Here is a 17,631-nt window from a genome sequence, read left to right on the forward strand (position 1 = left end):
CTCTCAATTCAAATAGTTATGTAAGTTACAATGTAATAATTTTCAATGTATATTATAAAATAATCTCTAATTTTAATATTGAGAGTGAATAACTGAATATAAATCTGGTAAAAATGGTAGAAGGAATATACATCAGGTATGATTTGTTAAGAGGAAAGTATGAACTTGTAATAAGTACTAATATCTTATAAATTACATGAATTAAATAATTTAGTCTCAAGCATATAATTTCTTTAAGCTTTATCATTAAGAAATTAAAGCCAATATCATTGGTCCTGTCTAGGTGAAAAAATTGTATAAATGTCAAATGGGGTGATATTTGAAAATAGTTATACACACAGGGAGTTGTTGAGCACAATTAATTATATGTGGCATTTTGGTCAAAAGCAAAAGCAAAGTATTTTATTTCATTATGAAACAGATGAGAAGACATGATAAAATTGTAATTCTGGATCTTAGAATAAGGATTCCTGGATCTGTTTATGATTTTTTTCCGTAGGTTGTAACCGCAGATAAAAAGTCAAACAATAATTCAGTGTGGAAGGGTCTGACCAAGTATGTAAAAATTAACAAAAAGGAAACCATAAAAAACAACAATTATTGTGTAATTGAACTTCATCTGGATGCTAAGCATTGGCATAGGCATCATGGAATGAAAATATTAGACTAATCTTTCTGAAAAGCTTACACTTCAAAATACAGGAAAATGCAGATGTAAATCTTCTGAAATATTTCTACAATTGCTTCTGGAAATGTCTTTATTTACCATGTTTTCTTTATTATTTTTGTAGCATCTGAGTTGTGATATACATGGCTTATTGATAAGCGGAATTATTGTATGCATATTGTGCATGCAAATATATGTTAGAATTCTGGTTGAACATCTAATTCTTTGTCTCATTTCATAGCTCTCAACTTTTAACAGATGAACTCACATAATGTCAGTTACTTATACAAATCATAAATTATATTTTATGCATTTATACTAAGTTTTCTCAGTTTAAAATATCTGGTAAGTTATTAATAAATATTACATGAAATATCAGAACTTCTAATAATCAGAGAAGTTTGCAATGGTAGTTTGCTCTAAAAACATTGTTTATAACTTCTTTATAATAATAATGCTATGTATGTAGTATGAAAAATTATGAGCAAAGATAAAAAATAAAAACATGAAATTATTCATTGTCATCATAATAATATAATAATTTTTAATGTTTGAGCATGAACTCACAATTTACAACAGTATATTTATAATGTAAATGCCAAAAGACATTACCCTCATTATTTCCTAACCTCTAATAATATAATAATTATCATAAAATTATTTGATAGTATCATCTCTGAGAAATATATATAACCTTATAAAAATAGAATATCCACATACTGAGTCTGTTGTACAGAAATGTCAAACTAATTTAACCAGATAACAAATCTGTCATGTAAAGTGTTTACAATAGCTGGGATTAGTGGCACAGGCCTGTAATCCCAGCATTTTGGGAGGCTGAGGCAGGAAGATAGCAAGTTCAAAGCTTCCAGCCTCAGCAATTTAGTGAGGTCCTAAAGCAATGCAGTGAGACCTTGTCTCTAAATAAAGTAGAAAAAAGGTCTGGGAATATTGCTCACTGGTTAAGCACCACTGAGTTCAAGCCCTGGTATAAAAAAAAAATTACAACATGTAATTATGTAAATATATGCAAAACTTATTTAACCTCAGATGTAATATAAATTATGAGGATTTAAAATGATGTTAAGATATTTCCACTAACTGAGAAAAAAGTATGCATTATTAATAAATCTACTGCTTCCCTTATTTAACTATATTCATTTTTGGTTGAACTTTAAATGGCTCAAGACACTGTAATAGCCAATGATGTGTGATAAAGTATACAGTGGTAGGAATTTCTTTTGTGCTTTTCAGTGTTCAAAGTATTTTACTACACATGATATTTTTTTACTATCCATACCTTATTGAGTTATTGTTATTCCACAAATTGTTATGTTTGGGAATATTACAGGTTTTTCATTTATTAACTTAGGGGAAATGTATAGGAATTAATATAAATCCCATCACCAAACTCATTGGACTCGAAAGCTATTATTTGTCTTTATTCAATGTATTTTCCCAAAGAACAGATGTACATACACATTACTATAAAAAGAGCATCTTGGGGAAAGTTAAAATTTCTATGTCAGGGTAAAATAACTTTTCAAATATGATTTATATCTTGTTTACTTTATATTACTGAAAGTCATAAAAAGAAAATTTCTGTGCTTAAAATCACTTTAGCTGTGAGAAAAACTTTATTTTGTCCCATATTGTCAGAAGATGCATGAACTCAGAACTGCAGGGTATGAGGTTTTAAACATGGGGATCAAGAAAAAGAAGCTTGGCAAAACTGTAAGGGTCCATACAACAAGGCAAAACCAAATATTCAAAAATGAGAAAGGTAGACAATGAGAGGACAGAGGAAGGAGAGTCTGAAAGATTTAGTACCTCCATTCAGTATGATGTTACTGGAGAGAATTATGCCTTGTCATACATATATCATTGACTATGATGTTAGCCAGAGAAAATATGAATAACTATGCATATTTGTATTTATAAGCCTTGACCCATATTCATATATGTATGATGAGCTTAGTTACCTCTTCTGTTATTTGCACAGAGTGATTGTAAAGGGATTATTTCCTCCTGCATTGAGAAATTCTGAAATGATTTCCACATGAGCAGGAGTATTATCTCCTAGCACTGGGGAATGTCATTAGTTTCAATAGTTTTAAAGGACATATTTTCTTTTTTTCTTCTTTTCACCATTTCTACAAATGTCAAAAGAAAAAAAAGGAAAGGTGTTTCAGCTTTTCCCTATCAAATAAGTACTCAACACATTGTCATTAAAGCTGGTGACACTGTGAATACTTGTAGAACAAAGCTGAATACAAATAACATCTAATGATCACATTTACTAAAATGATTTTATCAGCCTTTACTTATTATTATTTTATTTATTTATTATTATTATTTTTACCAGAAAATATCTACTGCTCAGAAATGAATCTCTGACAGTGTAGATAATAACAATCACATGTCATTGTTGGCAAAAAGCCACTTCTTTCAGATTCTTAAGAGAAAACATGCCATTCTAGGAAACAAACCTACTCTTTTGGTGTGTTCTTTTGCACCTTGGAGAATAAGTGTACTTTGTCATTTAAATTGCAGGAATACAGAGTTTATCTGAAGAGAGAGTTTACAGGTCCCGTGACCACTGTGTGACCAGTTTTATGCCAGAATATGTCCTTTTTTTTAACCTCATTGGTTTCACAATTAGCCTCAAATTTAGTTTGACTTGCAAAATCCTGTAAAAAGTCCCTTTTGAAATAGCCATGACTGTGCTTTACTCTCCTCCTTTTAAATTCTACATTATTTGAAACCACCATTCATTACAGATTAATGAACAATAATTAATTATTAATTACTGGGAGGGAAGATTACATGCATTTGCCTTGGGCCTGACAAGCTGTCAAGTATTCTTGCCAAGGCTGCCAGGCTCAGCAAGTTCCAGAGAAGGTGTGTCACTGAACACTAAAAGTTAGATGACATTTTCAAGGACCTGGAGGAAAGCAGTGTGAACAACAACAACAAAAACATTTCTTCTAAATTAGTCTGTCTTGCATGTGAAAAAGAAGAGAAAAATGATGGCCAATATTTTGCTCTATTTAAAAGTCATATTAACTGTATACCAAGTAAGAATACTTCTCAGTAGTATCCTAAAGAAATGATTCCTAAAAGCAAATATCACAAATGCATAATTAATTACACTCAGTGTGAATAATTTCTAATAAATGAAAATAAATATTTCTGCAAATAATGATGCATTTAAAGCTATATTTAGATTATGAAAAATCTGAAGCACATTGATGATAAGTGTGTCTGAGACACAGGCAGAATTAGGACTCTGGTGCATTAGTCACACTTTAAAATTTAATTTCTACATCCCAGATCTGCTCAACAGAATAGAAAATGAGATATTGTGCTATTCTGAGTAGGAGGAGTCCAGCTTAACCAAAAGATTTTTTTAATGGTAATAAGCATTTGTATCTTTGATTATGTAAAACACATTTTTCCAAGCTATATTTTATCAACACGAAATCTATGTAGAACACAACACAACATGCTAATTCCTTCTTGTCGGCATCATGTCAGCATAACAAATGCTTTATTATTAATTACCAATTTTAACCAAAGTATTTCATAAGTCAATATTTCTATAAGTTTATTAAATCCTACATTCACTAACTTCACCATATAGTTAGGGTAATAATTTTTATTCTTAAATGAAAACAGGAGTAATACAAACTAGGAATTTTTACAAATAAATATAACCCATAATATTTTATCATATTGCAAGTATTAATTTTTTATACTCAAGGGCCGTTTGTATTATAAATAATGGAAAATGGTACTTTAGAGTTCCAGGAAAAAAATTAGAACTTTTTATAAATTATTTTTTAGAATATATTTTATTTAAGTAAAATCAATTTAAAGGTAATTTGAATAGAATATAGCTTTTTTACCATGTAATTTTTAATAAAATGAAAAAAATAAACACTGGCACAATACTTTATTTTAAATCTTCAAAAACTAGTACGAATATATGTCAATTTCTTGCCATTGCCATGAAATTCCAGAACAAGCTCATCTAAACTAAGTTTTATCATGGTCTCTATTTAAACCTGCAGGCTTAAATAATGCTCCTATAATAAAAATAGTATTTTATTTTGCTTTTGCTTTATTCTTGCTTTGGTGCTCCTTGAATATTCTTACTACTTCTTTATATTTTATACCTCTTTCTTCACATGCCTCCTTTCTTTGTTGGCATATTACAATCTTCTGTAGTAATGAATAATGTTAAACATTGTAGTGAATTAGTATGAAACATTTAATTTGAGGCATCCCTTAGCACTGTTCCTCTGGTAGAAGGCAAAGGGCAGTACATTCCTTGGGCCTATTATTTTGACTGTAATTGGACTTGCCCTTCTGTAACCCTCTGAAACACAAAGTTTTGACTTTAAAATCCTTTATATTATCCTGACCTTCCTGTACCAGAACTTTGATAACCAAATGATGAATTTTTGTGGAGACATAAAAGTATATGAACACATTTTCAGAATTTTTGGTATCAAAATTTAGTGACTCTTCTTCTCTGTATCTGGTCTGTATAAGATCTGCCAAGAGTTGAGAATCAGAGGTATCATATGAGACTTGAAGCTATATACCTGGTATGAGTTCCCCATGTGTGGAATAAAAATAACATTTCTGTCTGCATGTCTGTGAAAGCTTTGAAAACTGAAGGTTTCTTAACCTTCAGCATCTATGATATTTTGGGCTTGATAATTATTTTAGGTATTATTATGTTTTGGATATGAGGTGTTCCCCAAAACTCTTGTGTTAATGAAGGAATAATGAGATGTAAAATGACTAAACCATGAGAGCTCTAATCTCATCAGTTTATACTAGTTTGAAGGGAATGACTGAGTGGTAACTGTAAGCAGATAGGGTGTGGCTGGAAGATATGCATTATTTGAGGCATGCTCTGAAAGGATTCATTTTCCCTGAAGCACTTTCCATTCTCTCTCTCTCTCTCTCTCTCTCTCTCTCTCTCTCTCTCTCTCTCTCTCTCTCTCTCTCTCTCTCTCTCTCTCTCTTTCAATGACTTCTATAGGTAGAAAAGATCTCATCCAAAATGCCCTTCTGCCATAGTGTTCAACCTCACCTCAATCCCATAGCAATGAAAACTGTCTGACCATGAACTAAAACTTTGAAGTAATGAGCTCAAAATAAACTTTTTCTCCTTGAAGTTTTTATTTTATGGAATTTGTTCACAGTGATGAAAAAGGGATGAACAGGAGCTGTCCATGTCGGGCTTTGGGTAGAGTCCTAGGCCTCTATTCTCTAAATTCCAGTTAACATTTCACTCCAAACCCCAGTTGTGCTAGCTTTGGCAATGAAATATGTCTCCAGACGTTTCCAGATCATCTCTTCAAGGAGAATTTGAACAAAACAACCAAGTAGAGAAACAATTAAGTAGAACAATAAGATTGTTAGCTTTAGGATTATTTATAATCAGTTTAGTTGAGTGATTCTGGGGTCTGAGCACTACAAGTTTCAAAAAATCTGTTACTTATTTCTAATGGATGTGAAAAATGGAAAAATTCACATAAGCAAATTGAACAAGATCCATTTTTTTTAGGTAGTTTCTGCTTACAAGTGCTTATCTTTTTTTTTTTTCTTACAGAGTTGTACACATATTTAGTGCTATGTGGATTGAAATGTCTGCCAGTTCTCTATTTTATGTAAAGAGAAAAAGCTTTTACACCTTTCTCAAAGAAGCAGAGTAATTAGTGAATTATCATGGTGTCTTTATTATTGCCATCAAATGTAATTGTGGACAGATTTGGGGTATAATATTGGAAATCACTTAAGCATACATGTGTACTAAAATATAAAATTATTATAGAAAGAGTGATATTTGACTGCAGAAAATTAAAAAAACAAATAGGAATCAAGCTGGCAATTAAGAGTAAGAAAATATACTTACGAAAATTTTCATACAGTATTATAATAAGTGAAGAATTGCATCTTGATACAATTTTATGTAATAAACCTAAGTGAGATTAGTTATTGAACAAAGAAAACTTGTTGAATTCATTAAAAATAGAACTAAATGTATTTTTATTGAATACAACAGTCTAGAATATAAACCCTACCTATGTAAATTTAATTCTATACAATGCTTTAAAATTATTTCTAAACAAAGTCTTAATTATTTTGACATCTTAAATTTTTCCCAGTAGCTTCATAGTACAGAGAAGTTACTGTTATTTCCAGGAAACATTTAAAGTTCTGAGAATGTAAATATCTGTGTGTAATTAAGTTGACTTAAAAAAATAGATAGATATACCAAAGTAATCAATTCTAACTTAACTTAGTTTATGGGTGGCCTGTGTAAAATTGTTCATAGACTCAATAAATTATATATACATATATATATGTGTGTGTGTGTGTGTGTGTGTGTGTGTGTGTGTGTGTGTGTGTGTATGAACTGTGTTTCTCTAAAATGTAAACTTAAATATCATTTTCTAGATCCTGGGTTAATTGTTAAAATGCATTAATTAGTAAGGGTGCTTATTTTTATAAAAACATACATGAACTTAAACTTATGAAAAAAGAGAAGATTAATAGGTCACTAAGCAGTATCTTCATATTTGCTTTCATAAATAAGAGAATGAGGGAGAATACCTTTCCTTATACTATACATAAGATTAATTATATTTTAATTATAACTATAATAATCTATCCATTTAAACACAACCTTATACATACATTTAAAAATTTGTTATTTTTAGGTATACATGACTTAGAGTGTATTTTGACATATTATACATACATGGAGTATAACCTATTCAAACTAGGATCCCATTCTTATGGTTGTACATGATGTTGTGTTTTACTGGTTGTGTATTCATATATGAACATAGGAAAGTTATGTCTGATTCATTCTCTCTTTCCTATTCCCATTCCTCCTCCCTTCCCTTCATTTCCTTTTGTCTATAAATGGTATGTACATCAAGAAAACATTTTTTATAATGTAAATATATTGTAGTTATAATTATATAATAATCTATATAAAATCTTACATTTACTAAGTTTGAAGCTTTAAACAATGTTATAAGTGTGTGCATATATGCATACATATTCTGCAAATATATATCTGAATGTAGATATGTATGTAGATATTTGTGAACATTAAAAACATTCAAGTTAAATACTTATTAGTTAAAAACTTATTAAAGTTAATAATATTTATAAATATGGATAATTGAAAGAAAATACTACATAGTTTAAACTTGTTTTTAGGCTATTTTATTTGCCTGCTAATAAGTTGTAGTAAAACATTATTATTACCTCAGTGAAATAACCTTGCACAACCTCTAGGATGTCTACTACATTTAAAAAAATCATCATAAAATAATAGTGTTTTTAATGACATAGATAAATTGAAACCCTGGGTGGTGGGAATAGAAAACTATGCAGACACCATGAAAGTTTCTGTGGTGGCTCCTTAAAATTAAAAATAGAAGTATGATATGACACAGCAATTTCACTTTTGTTTTGATATTTGAAAGAATTGAAAGCAAGATCTTGATAAGATATTTATACTCTCAATATAGCCTCATTATTCACAATAACCAAAAGATGAAAAGAACCCCACTGTCCTTCAACAGGTTAAATATAAACAAAATGTGACATTAATTTTTTATGTAATGGAATCTTAGTTATCCTTAAAAAGGAAGGTAATTTTGACATACTACAACATGGATGACCTAAATAGACATTATGTTAAGTGAGAAAAAAAAATGCCCAGTACTCTACAATTTCACTTATGGCACCAAATTCACAGAGAAAAAGGTAAAATTAGAGTTGTAAAAGGCTGGATTTAGGAGAATATGAAGACCCCATATTTTTAATGGGTATGGAATTTCAGCTTTGCAAGATCAGGAAAAGTTTTGCAGATTGTTTGAACAAAAATGTAAAGGTACTTAGCAGTACTGAACCATACAATTAAAATTGTTAAGTTTTGTTTTGTACATTTTGCCACAATTTTTAAAAGATTATTTGCACTTCATGCAAACTGCCTAGATAGTAGAGTTTTTTTTTCTCATTATAGTATGTTATTTTAAGAATCTATTAATTTCTTGTGACTTTATCATGCTTCAGAGTTATTTGTTAAAATTATGAACAAAAGTTTCTCACTTCTGCATGGGCTGAAGTAATATTACTTTTAATGAGGCTACTAATGACCATTCACATGAGCTCCACCTGAACCTCCTGTAATAACTTTTTCTCTTATTAATTCAGAAAAAATAAACTGCCAGAGATCTTAACAACCAAAGTAACCTTTGATTCTTCCTAGATGGCCAAAGTATGAAAAGCTTGCTCTCTTAAGCTGCAACTATCACTCAGAATCAAAAGGAGAGTTAGAAAGATTTGGGTAAGTTTTATAATTTTTAATAAGTCATGCTATTTAATTAATTTATAATGGAAAATATTCTGAATGAGAAAGGGCTTTAGAACTTATTAGACCCTAAGATATTTAGCATGGACTTATTTGTATCTATTGCTTAAATACTAAAAATGTTAGTTACTTATTATAATAATATAGGAGTCTACTCTTCTCCAGACTGGTATGATGTATTGATTAAAACAGTACAATAATAATTCAACTCTTTTGTCATCAAGAATTTTTTTCTGCTTTCCTGTCACCTTGTATTATTATAATCTCTGTCTTGGGTTTTCTGAGTGGAAGAATATCAAAGACAATATCAGAAAAAGAGGACTGTAGCAAATCCCTGATTATTGTTATTGCAGAGAATAGATCTCTGATGTAGACCAATATTGTTATAATGAAAAATAACCCTATTACTGAAGCGGGGGACTAAGTCAGGGCCTTGAGGATCATTGTCCAGGAGCAGATTCTTTGCAAACACACACTCGTGACACAGTATTCAGTGGCTTTTTATGGGCCAAGCTCTATGTGCTTGACCAAACAAACTTAATTTTACTCTGAGACTCCATTTCGTATGAGAAATGCTTCTCTCCTGAGAAAACCCTGCCTCTACCATCCTGCTTAGCACATCCTGTGTGGCAACACAGGGTGGAAAAAAAAATGTTTCTGTTTTTCTTATACAATGTATTATTAAGAAGTGCTTTTATAAGTCAATTCCCATTTTTCTTGGACAGTGTACAGTATCCTGAACTGGGTCATTTTGACCTACTTCATACATTGTTATGATTTTGACTAACTAGTGGCTTGTGTTTGGGGGCTATAAAAGAGATACCCTACCTTCTTCAAGGAGTCAAGGTGTGCAGAAGAAACTTGGTTGCTGGCCCTTAACCCACCAGTGAATAAAGTTTCATGTGCTATTTCAAAACTAACCACAATAGCTTTGAAATAAATTACATAGGAAGAATTTAAACAGATTAAGGAACATTATTTGTAACTGTTTACTTTGATTTTTTTTTCTTGCTATGCAGAATAATTTCCACTCCAGTAGCTAGTTTTTCTTTAGGCTTAAAGGATTCAGATCTTTATAAGCCCCTGGGTAGAGGTCATGGGGCAACAGCTGAAGGTCTAAATCAAGGTAGAGGTGTTGGGTCTTTCCTTGATTCTGGAAAATGGTCTCTGACAGCCTGGCTGTGAATGGCACAAATCATTTAGTATGTAGGTTCACATGCATCTTGGGAAACAGGTATGCATTAAAACACTTGCTTTGTAAGTATTTCTGAGATGGCCTCTATTGTGTTTCCGTAATGAACTTTTAAGGGCCATGTGCTGGAGTACTTAGCAGTCCGAGCAGGTACAGCCAGTGGACTTCACATAGTCATGGCCTTTTAGGAAGGACTATTGTAGCTTCTTTCTCTCTTTATAATATAAAAAGCAAGGACCTGAAAAATAATGTGATATTGTTTTAAATACTCTATTTTTCTGATATGTATTTGAAAAAAATATATATTTCTTCTCATTCGTCTTGATTTAATAGATACCATTTGCAATGATGATATCTGGTTTCAACCTGTCCTTCAGGATTCATGAATTGTGAAGAATCTTAATGTGGATTATAAGACATCATTCAGTGAGTGTAAAAAAAAAAATGACTCAGTAAAATATAGACATTGATTTCTTGGCCTTATCTGACAATTTCTCAGAACATGGATTAGCAATATATAGGAAGGAGAGAAAATGTCATACCTTTGGTAAGGGTCACTGCTGATGCTCCTTCAACAGAAGACAGATTAGGAAGAGAAACATATGATGAATTTATTTAATCAAAGTTTTACAAGACACAGGAGCCTTCAGAAATGAAGACTCAAAGACCCTGGGAAAAACTGTCTATTTTCCATACTTAGGTTTGACCAAGAAGAGACAGCAATGCAGAAATGTAATTGTAAAAAGGGGTGCAAGCTGAGGGTAATAGAGTGAGTGGGGGAAACCTTCAAAGTCTGTTCTGATTGTTCTTGGGCTGTGGGACATTCCTTCCTCCTACACATCTGTAGGACCCCTTCTAAAGTGAAGGTCTTACCCTCTGCTATCAGAGAAGGAAAGGGACAGAATTTCTTGATAGCCTTCTCCTACTCAGGTTAAAGTAATACTTTTAGTTGTTTTGTTTTGTTTTTTAAATTTTTTTTTTAAGTTGTAGCTGGACACAATACCTTTATTTTATTTATTTATTTATTTATTTATTTATTTTTATGTGTTGCTGAGGATCGGGCCCCTTTTAGGTATTATTTTTATGGAGTATCTTTAGGCTGCCTTTGAGAAAGAGGGAATCTAATTTCTATGACCTTCCTTGGGGCGGAGGAGCTCTAGTTTCTACAACCTGCCTTGGAGGAATAAGTGGAGCAGGAGAAAGGGTGGCAGCAGAGGATCCACATAATCTTGCCTCTGAGTCCCTTTCTTTCAGTTCACAGTATTCATCACAGTATTCATCAAGGTCCGAATTTCAAGGTACATTTTTCTGAGTCCTGACAATTACAGAGAGCTTTCACTCAGACCGCTTCATTGTCATGATGATATAATTATTTACTTGTGATTAAAACTCTGTCCTCATTGCCATCTGCCTATTAAATAAGTATAATTCATAATTAAGTGTATGCCAGACATACTAATTTGAAAGTACTTCTCTGTTGTATTGGATACAGTCTACTATAAACATACATTAATGATACTTTATTTTTTAAAATAATGATGGCAAAGTCTTCTGAAATAAATGATCTGATGCCTGCTTTATTGCTTGTGGAGCCATATCCATAGTGCTATTCATCCCCTGCTTGGTGATATCCCATGATAGCAGTTAATCTTGTAACCATGATACCCCATGGCTTGCTACTCATTGACAAACAGTAAGTATGGTAATTAATACAACTTACTGCATCTATGGTAATGACTCACACAGAACAGAATATATACATGATATGTTGTCATAAATTCACAGACCACTGCAGAACTAGCACATCAATTACTATACATATATTGTTGATATTTTGATTTATGAGTAGATTACTAGAGAAATCTATATACTTTACTTTTTTTCTCTTACAAAATTTGCAAAAAAAAAAAAAAAAAATTTATGACATGGGGTTTCTGAGATCAGAATTGCTCTCCTGTCAGACAACCCTCTGTGTGAAGGTATCATCTAATCCAAATGCCTCTTATTGAATTTTATTCAGGAAATTCCTGATTCTAGGCCCATGACCTCTCTTTTTAGAGATTTACTATAGAATAGTTGTGAATGTAAACTAATGTTCTGCCCTTTGGAGATCTAAGACTTTCCCTAGTCTCCTGCCAACTTTACCTAGGAATGTTTTTCTGAAATACCTAAAAGCTATCCATTTGAAATGTAATCACAAGGAAGACAGTGTCCCTGAGGACATGATGGTGCACACTTGTAATCCCATGACTTGGGAGGCTGAGGCCGAATTTCAAATACAAATCCAGCCTCAGTAATTTAGTGAGCCCCTGTCTAAAGAAAGGAAAGGGAAGGGGAAGGGAGGGGAGGAGAAGGGATCATAAGAAGAAAGGAAGAAAGTGGCCCTGCTTTTAGGAAAGCATAGAAGCCTCATTTAAAAAAAAAAAAATCAATTAACAAACTCAGATGACCTAACCACATTGACCACATCACCTTTTATGTCTTCAAATATTTTTCTACCAATTTAATGTTAGTGTATTTAGCACTTTAAAATTTTCCTCACTTTTCTTTCAGTACAATTGAGTTCAATCTCTCTCCTATTTTGAAAGTCTTGTTTTTCTCTGACTCTATCTAGGGATTGTGCAGTGATTCTTTTGTCTCCTGAGGAGGGATTACTGGAGAAACTCCATTAGAAACCCTCTGGTTCCCAGGCGACAATTTGCTTGTAAATGACTTTTTCTATCCCTAAATAGTCATAAAGCCTACCAGAGCCTGTTTAACTTGTCTGGTATAATTTTTCTGACACATTAAACTTTCATCATATTGTCTTGTTGGTATTAGAAATTATAGAACCCAGAAAAAAAGATTCAGATTTTGATACTGCTGTGAATAATTAACTATCTTTTAATTCTAATCCAAGGGTCTATTCATAAAACTATGTCAAGCTAAGTTTTAGCCAGTCGTAGCATAAAATTCTCAAAATGTTCACAGTTCCTAAAAGTAGTAATCTTATTTCAACATTCCTTTCCATACTATGTAACTTCCAGTTTCTCACACCCAATTTTAACAAGCTCTGCCATTCTGCTGGCACTCTCATTAATGTGTTAAATGTGACATTGACATATGCTCATTATCTATTTGTATGACAGGATTTTAACAATTTGAAAATTATGGTCTTCATATAATGTTAATATGCCAATGTCCACCTATCGTTTCTCAATGATCCATTCACATTATGGAATACTGTTGAAAAAGCATATGGCTGCTTATATGCAATAGGATTTGGTGACAATCAAGCTCCAAAATAGTTTTATTCTGCTCACTTGTAGGAGACAAATTAGTGTTAGATATTTCATGGTGTCTCATCTGTCTGTGCTACCAAATTTCTACTGTTTTCATTAGTAGTAAAAAGTGTTAAAAGTTTTTCTCTTCATACTCAGTGACCAACTTGATTTTTTAGTTTGTAAAAGATTTTTACCCAATGTTTTTGTGTACAGGTTTTATGATGAGGCAGCAGCTATTTTCTGAGTATCTACTATGTACTGAGTCAGGCACTAGAGACATACAATGATAAAGAAAATTTTTTGTTTCTGTGTGAATGGAATTAAGCAGTATGTAGATGTTTAATTTGGTAAAGAGGTGTAATAAATATATTTAAAGTATAAATAATGAAAGCAAAAATTTCTAATTTTTTAATTAATATAATCTATCACATTCTGGCCAGTAGTATAGATGGTAAACTTTGCCATAGGGAGGGATATAGTTAGAAAAGAAAAAAAAAAAAAAAAAAAAACATAACTTTTGCTTAAAGAGACTATTAAAACAAAATAATACAAATTCTGCACAGTCTCTTTCAGAGAATAGATGAAGAAGAAACAATGATTCCTAAATCATTCTAGAAGGCCAAAGCCCAACTAGATATCTATGAAGTATAATTTCACGAGGCCTAATACAAAAATTAGTTATTCATTTCAAGGAAAAAATGCAAAGAAACAAAACAAAACAAAACAAAAAAACAAAAACAAAACAAAACAAAAACAAACCTAAAACTAAACTTACCTCAACAAAATACTAGGAAATTGATTCTAATGATATGGTCATTTACCATGATGAGTCCTTGCTTCCCCAGTGCTGAAGTATAACACCAGAGAAGCCTGGGTAAGTGTAGAATGGAAAGTAAAAGGTTTCATTAAAGGATAACAGGAAACACTGCCCCTACCCCCAGGAAGAATGGGAACGGAAAGGCAAAATATATCTGTGGGAAGGGGAGGTATTCTGCCTTTTATAACTAAGATCTTCTTTTGTTCTTCTACATCCCTGTCCTTTATTTTGCTTATCTCCCTCTACCATGCATGTGATGGGGGATGCAAATGGGAAGGCCAAAAGGTGGAAGACAGGTGGGTGGATGGGGCCAGAAAGGAGTGATCTGGGAAGCAAGGGCCTAGGGTGATTTGATTAGCATCTCCATGTCATGCTGAGAGCTGTTAACAGTTCTTTGGCATGGGCCCAGGCCTTGGGAACATTAACACTGCAGTCTCCCAGGTGCTCTTCTGGTTTCCAGGGCTCAGATTGACTCCATTTTCTTTATTAGACTTCACATTAGACTCAATTTACCTAACTACACTAACTACCTATTTTTAATCTGGCTTTACTAATAATGTATATAATGAAATATATATCATAACCTAGTGGAATGTACTTCAGATTTACAAGACTGATTCTGCATTGAAAAAAAAATAAACACAATCCACCATATGATGTGAATAAGAAAAAAAATCATGGCCATATTTATTCAGAGAAAACACTAGACTAAATCCAATATTCATTTATAACAAAAATGTTCAACAAACTGGGAATATAGAAAATTTTCCAAAAACTGATCAAGAACACCAAAGCAGTCATAGAAAACAAATAATGATGAGAAAACATATAATATCTTCATAAGATCATGAACAACATAAATATATTCTCTCTTACCAATTCTATTCAGTATGTATTAAAAATCCTAGGTAGTTCAATGAGACATAAAAGTATGCATAGAGGAAGGCAAAGAATTTCAAACCAAAGAAAAGCACAATCTCTTCAATCTCTTCAACAAGATAATATCAGAAAATTTCAAAAACATGAAGAATTAATTGGAAAATCAATACAAGAGGCTTACTTGCCACCAAATGTATACACTTACTACACATCTATACCAAGGCACATTATCATGAAAATGCCTAACATACACAATAAGAATAGAATCTTAAAGGCCACAAGAGAGGAATCAGATCACATATGGGGGAGACCAATTCATATCTCAGCATATTTTTTCAACCCATATGTTCACAGCCAGGAGATCTGGAACAACATATACCAAGCTCTGAAAAATAATGGACTCCAACCAAGAATCTTACATCCAGCAAAATTAAGCTTTAAAGTTGATGATGAAATAAAAACATCCATGATAAGCAAAAATTAAAGATTTACAACTAGAAAGGCTGCACTACAGAACATCCTCAGCAAAATATTCCATGAAAAGGAAATACAAAACAATGATTAAAATCAGTAGAGGATGGTATTACACTAAAGGAAAAACTAATCAAAAAGAAATTAAGTAAAATTAAAACCAAAAATAAAGAAAAATGGCTAGGAACACAAATTATCTTTCAATAATAACCCCAAATATTAATGGCCTAAACTTACCAATCAAAAGACATAGACAGGCAGATTGGATTAAAAAAGACCCAAAAATATGTTGCCTCCAAGAAACTCATCTCATATGGAAAGAAATCCACAAGACTTAAGGTAAAAGGATGGGAAAAATAATATCATTCACATGAACTACAAGAGCAAGTAGGGGTTTCCATCCTCATATCAAATAAAGTAGAAATAAATCCAAAGTTAATCAAAAGGGATGAAGAAGGACACTTTATACTGCTGAAGGGAGTCATGCAAGAACAAAACATAACAATTATAAATATATATGCCCTGAAAAATAAAGCATATATGTTCATCAAACAAACTTTTCTCAAGCTCAAGAGTCAAATAGAACAGAACACAATTGTAAGGGTCCGGCGAACGTTGGAGGAAGAGACCACCAAGAGACCGGCTCATGCAACAGCAAAAGGGGTTTATTGAGGATCCAATCCAGCTCGCTGGGGCTCCAGGCTCACTCAAGAAGGGAGAGCAGCCAAGAGCCCCCAGCAGGGGTTGAGCAGTGCTTAAGTACACATTTTTAGGGAGGGCAGGGGCTTTACATACATCACAGTCTCCTTTAACAAATCACCATACACTAAGGGAAAATCAAACAACTATTCCCAAACATGATTAGTACATTCATTGGCAGGAACAGGTCAGGAGGGAGTGATAGGTCAGTCCTAAGAAGGGGGGTACATTTAAACTGATTGGTTTGGGCCCTGAATGCCTACTTGCCAAACTGCACAGGGTCCAGGTTATTTAACAACTAAATGGTCAGTATCAGGCATTGTCTTAACTGCCTCAGGAATTTTAGGTTCTGTGTGCAGTTCAGAAACTTTACAATACCTAGTCCTTTACATTTTAACTCAGGCTTTGCAGCTTAGAAACTTTACCCTTTCACAATAATTCTGCATGAGTTTAACACATCCCTTTCACCACTGTATAGCTCTTCCAAACAAAAGCTGAACAAATAAACTAAAGATCTCAATAATACAATCAATAATTTTGACTTAAATTATATATATATATATATAATATATCTGTGGGAAGGGGAGGTATTCTGCCTTTTATAACTAAGATCTTCTTTTGTTTTATATATATATATATATATATATATATATATATATATATATATAATAATTCACCCTTCAATGAGTGAATACACTTTCTTCTCAAATCACATGGATCCTTCTCTAAAATAGACCATATATTATGCCACAAAACAACTCTGAGGTAATATTAACAAAAAGCAGAGATACTACCCTGCATTCTATCAGATCATAGTGGCATGAAATTAGTAACCAATGAGAAAATAAAAAATAAAATCTACTCCAATGCCTGAGACTTAATAATATGCTATTGAATGAATAATGGCTTGCAAATGAAATCAAGGAAGATATTAAAAAAATCTTAGAGGTGAATGAGAACACAGATACCATGTATTGATATCTCTGGGAAACTATGAAGGTAGTAATATGAGGAAAGTTCTTTGAATGGAGTTCATTCCTTAAAAGAAAAAAATATCAACAAATAAATAACATAAGATTACATCTCAAAGTCCTAGAAAAAAAAAAGAACAAATCAACCCCAAAAGCATAGAATACAGGAAAATTAAAATTAATTTAAAATTAAAATCAGTCCTAAAATCAATGAATTTGAAACAAATAAAACAATTGAAAAAAAATGAGAAAACAAAAAATT

Source organism: Ictidomys tridecemlineatus, chromosome 6, assembly GCF_052094955.1.
Source record: "Ictidomys tridecemlineatus isolate mIctTri1 chromosome 6, mIctTri1.hap1, whole genome shotgun sequence".
NCBI lineage: Eukaryota > Metazoa > Chordata > Mammalia > Rodentia > Sciuridae > Ictidomys > Ictidomys tridecemlineatus.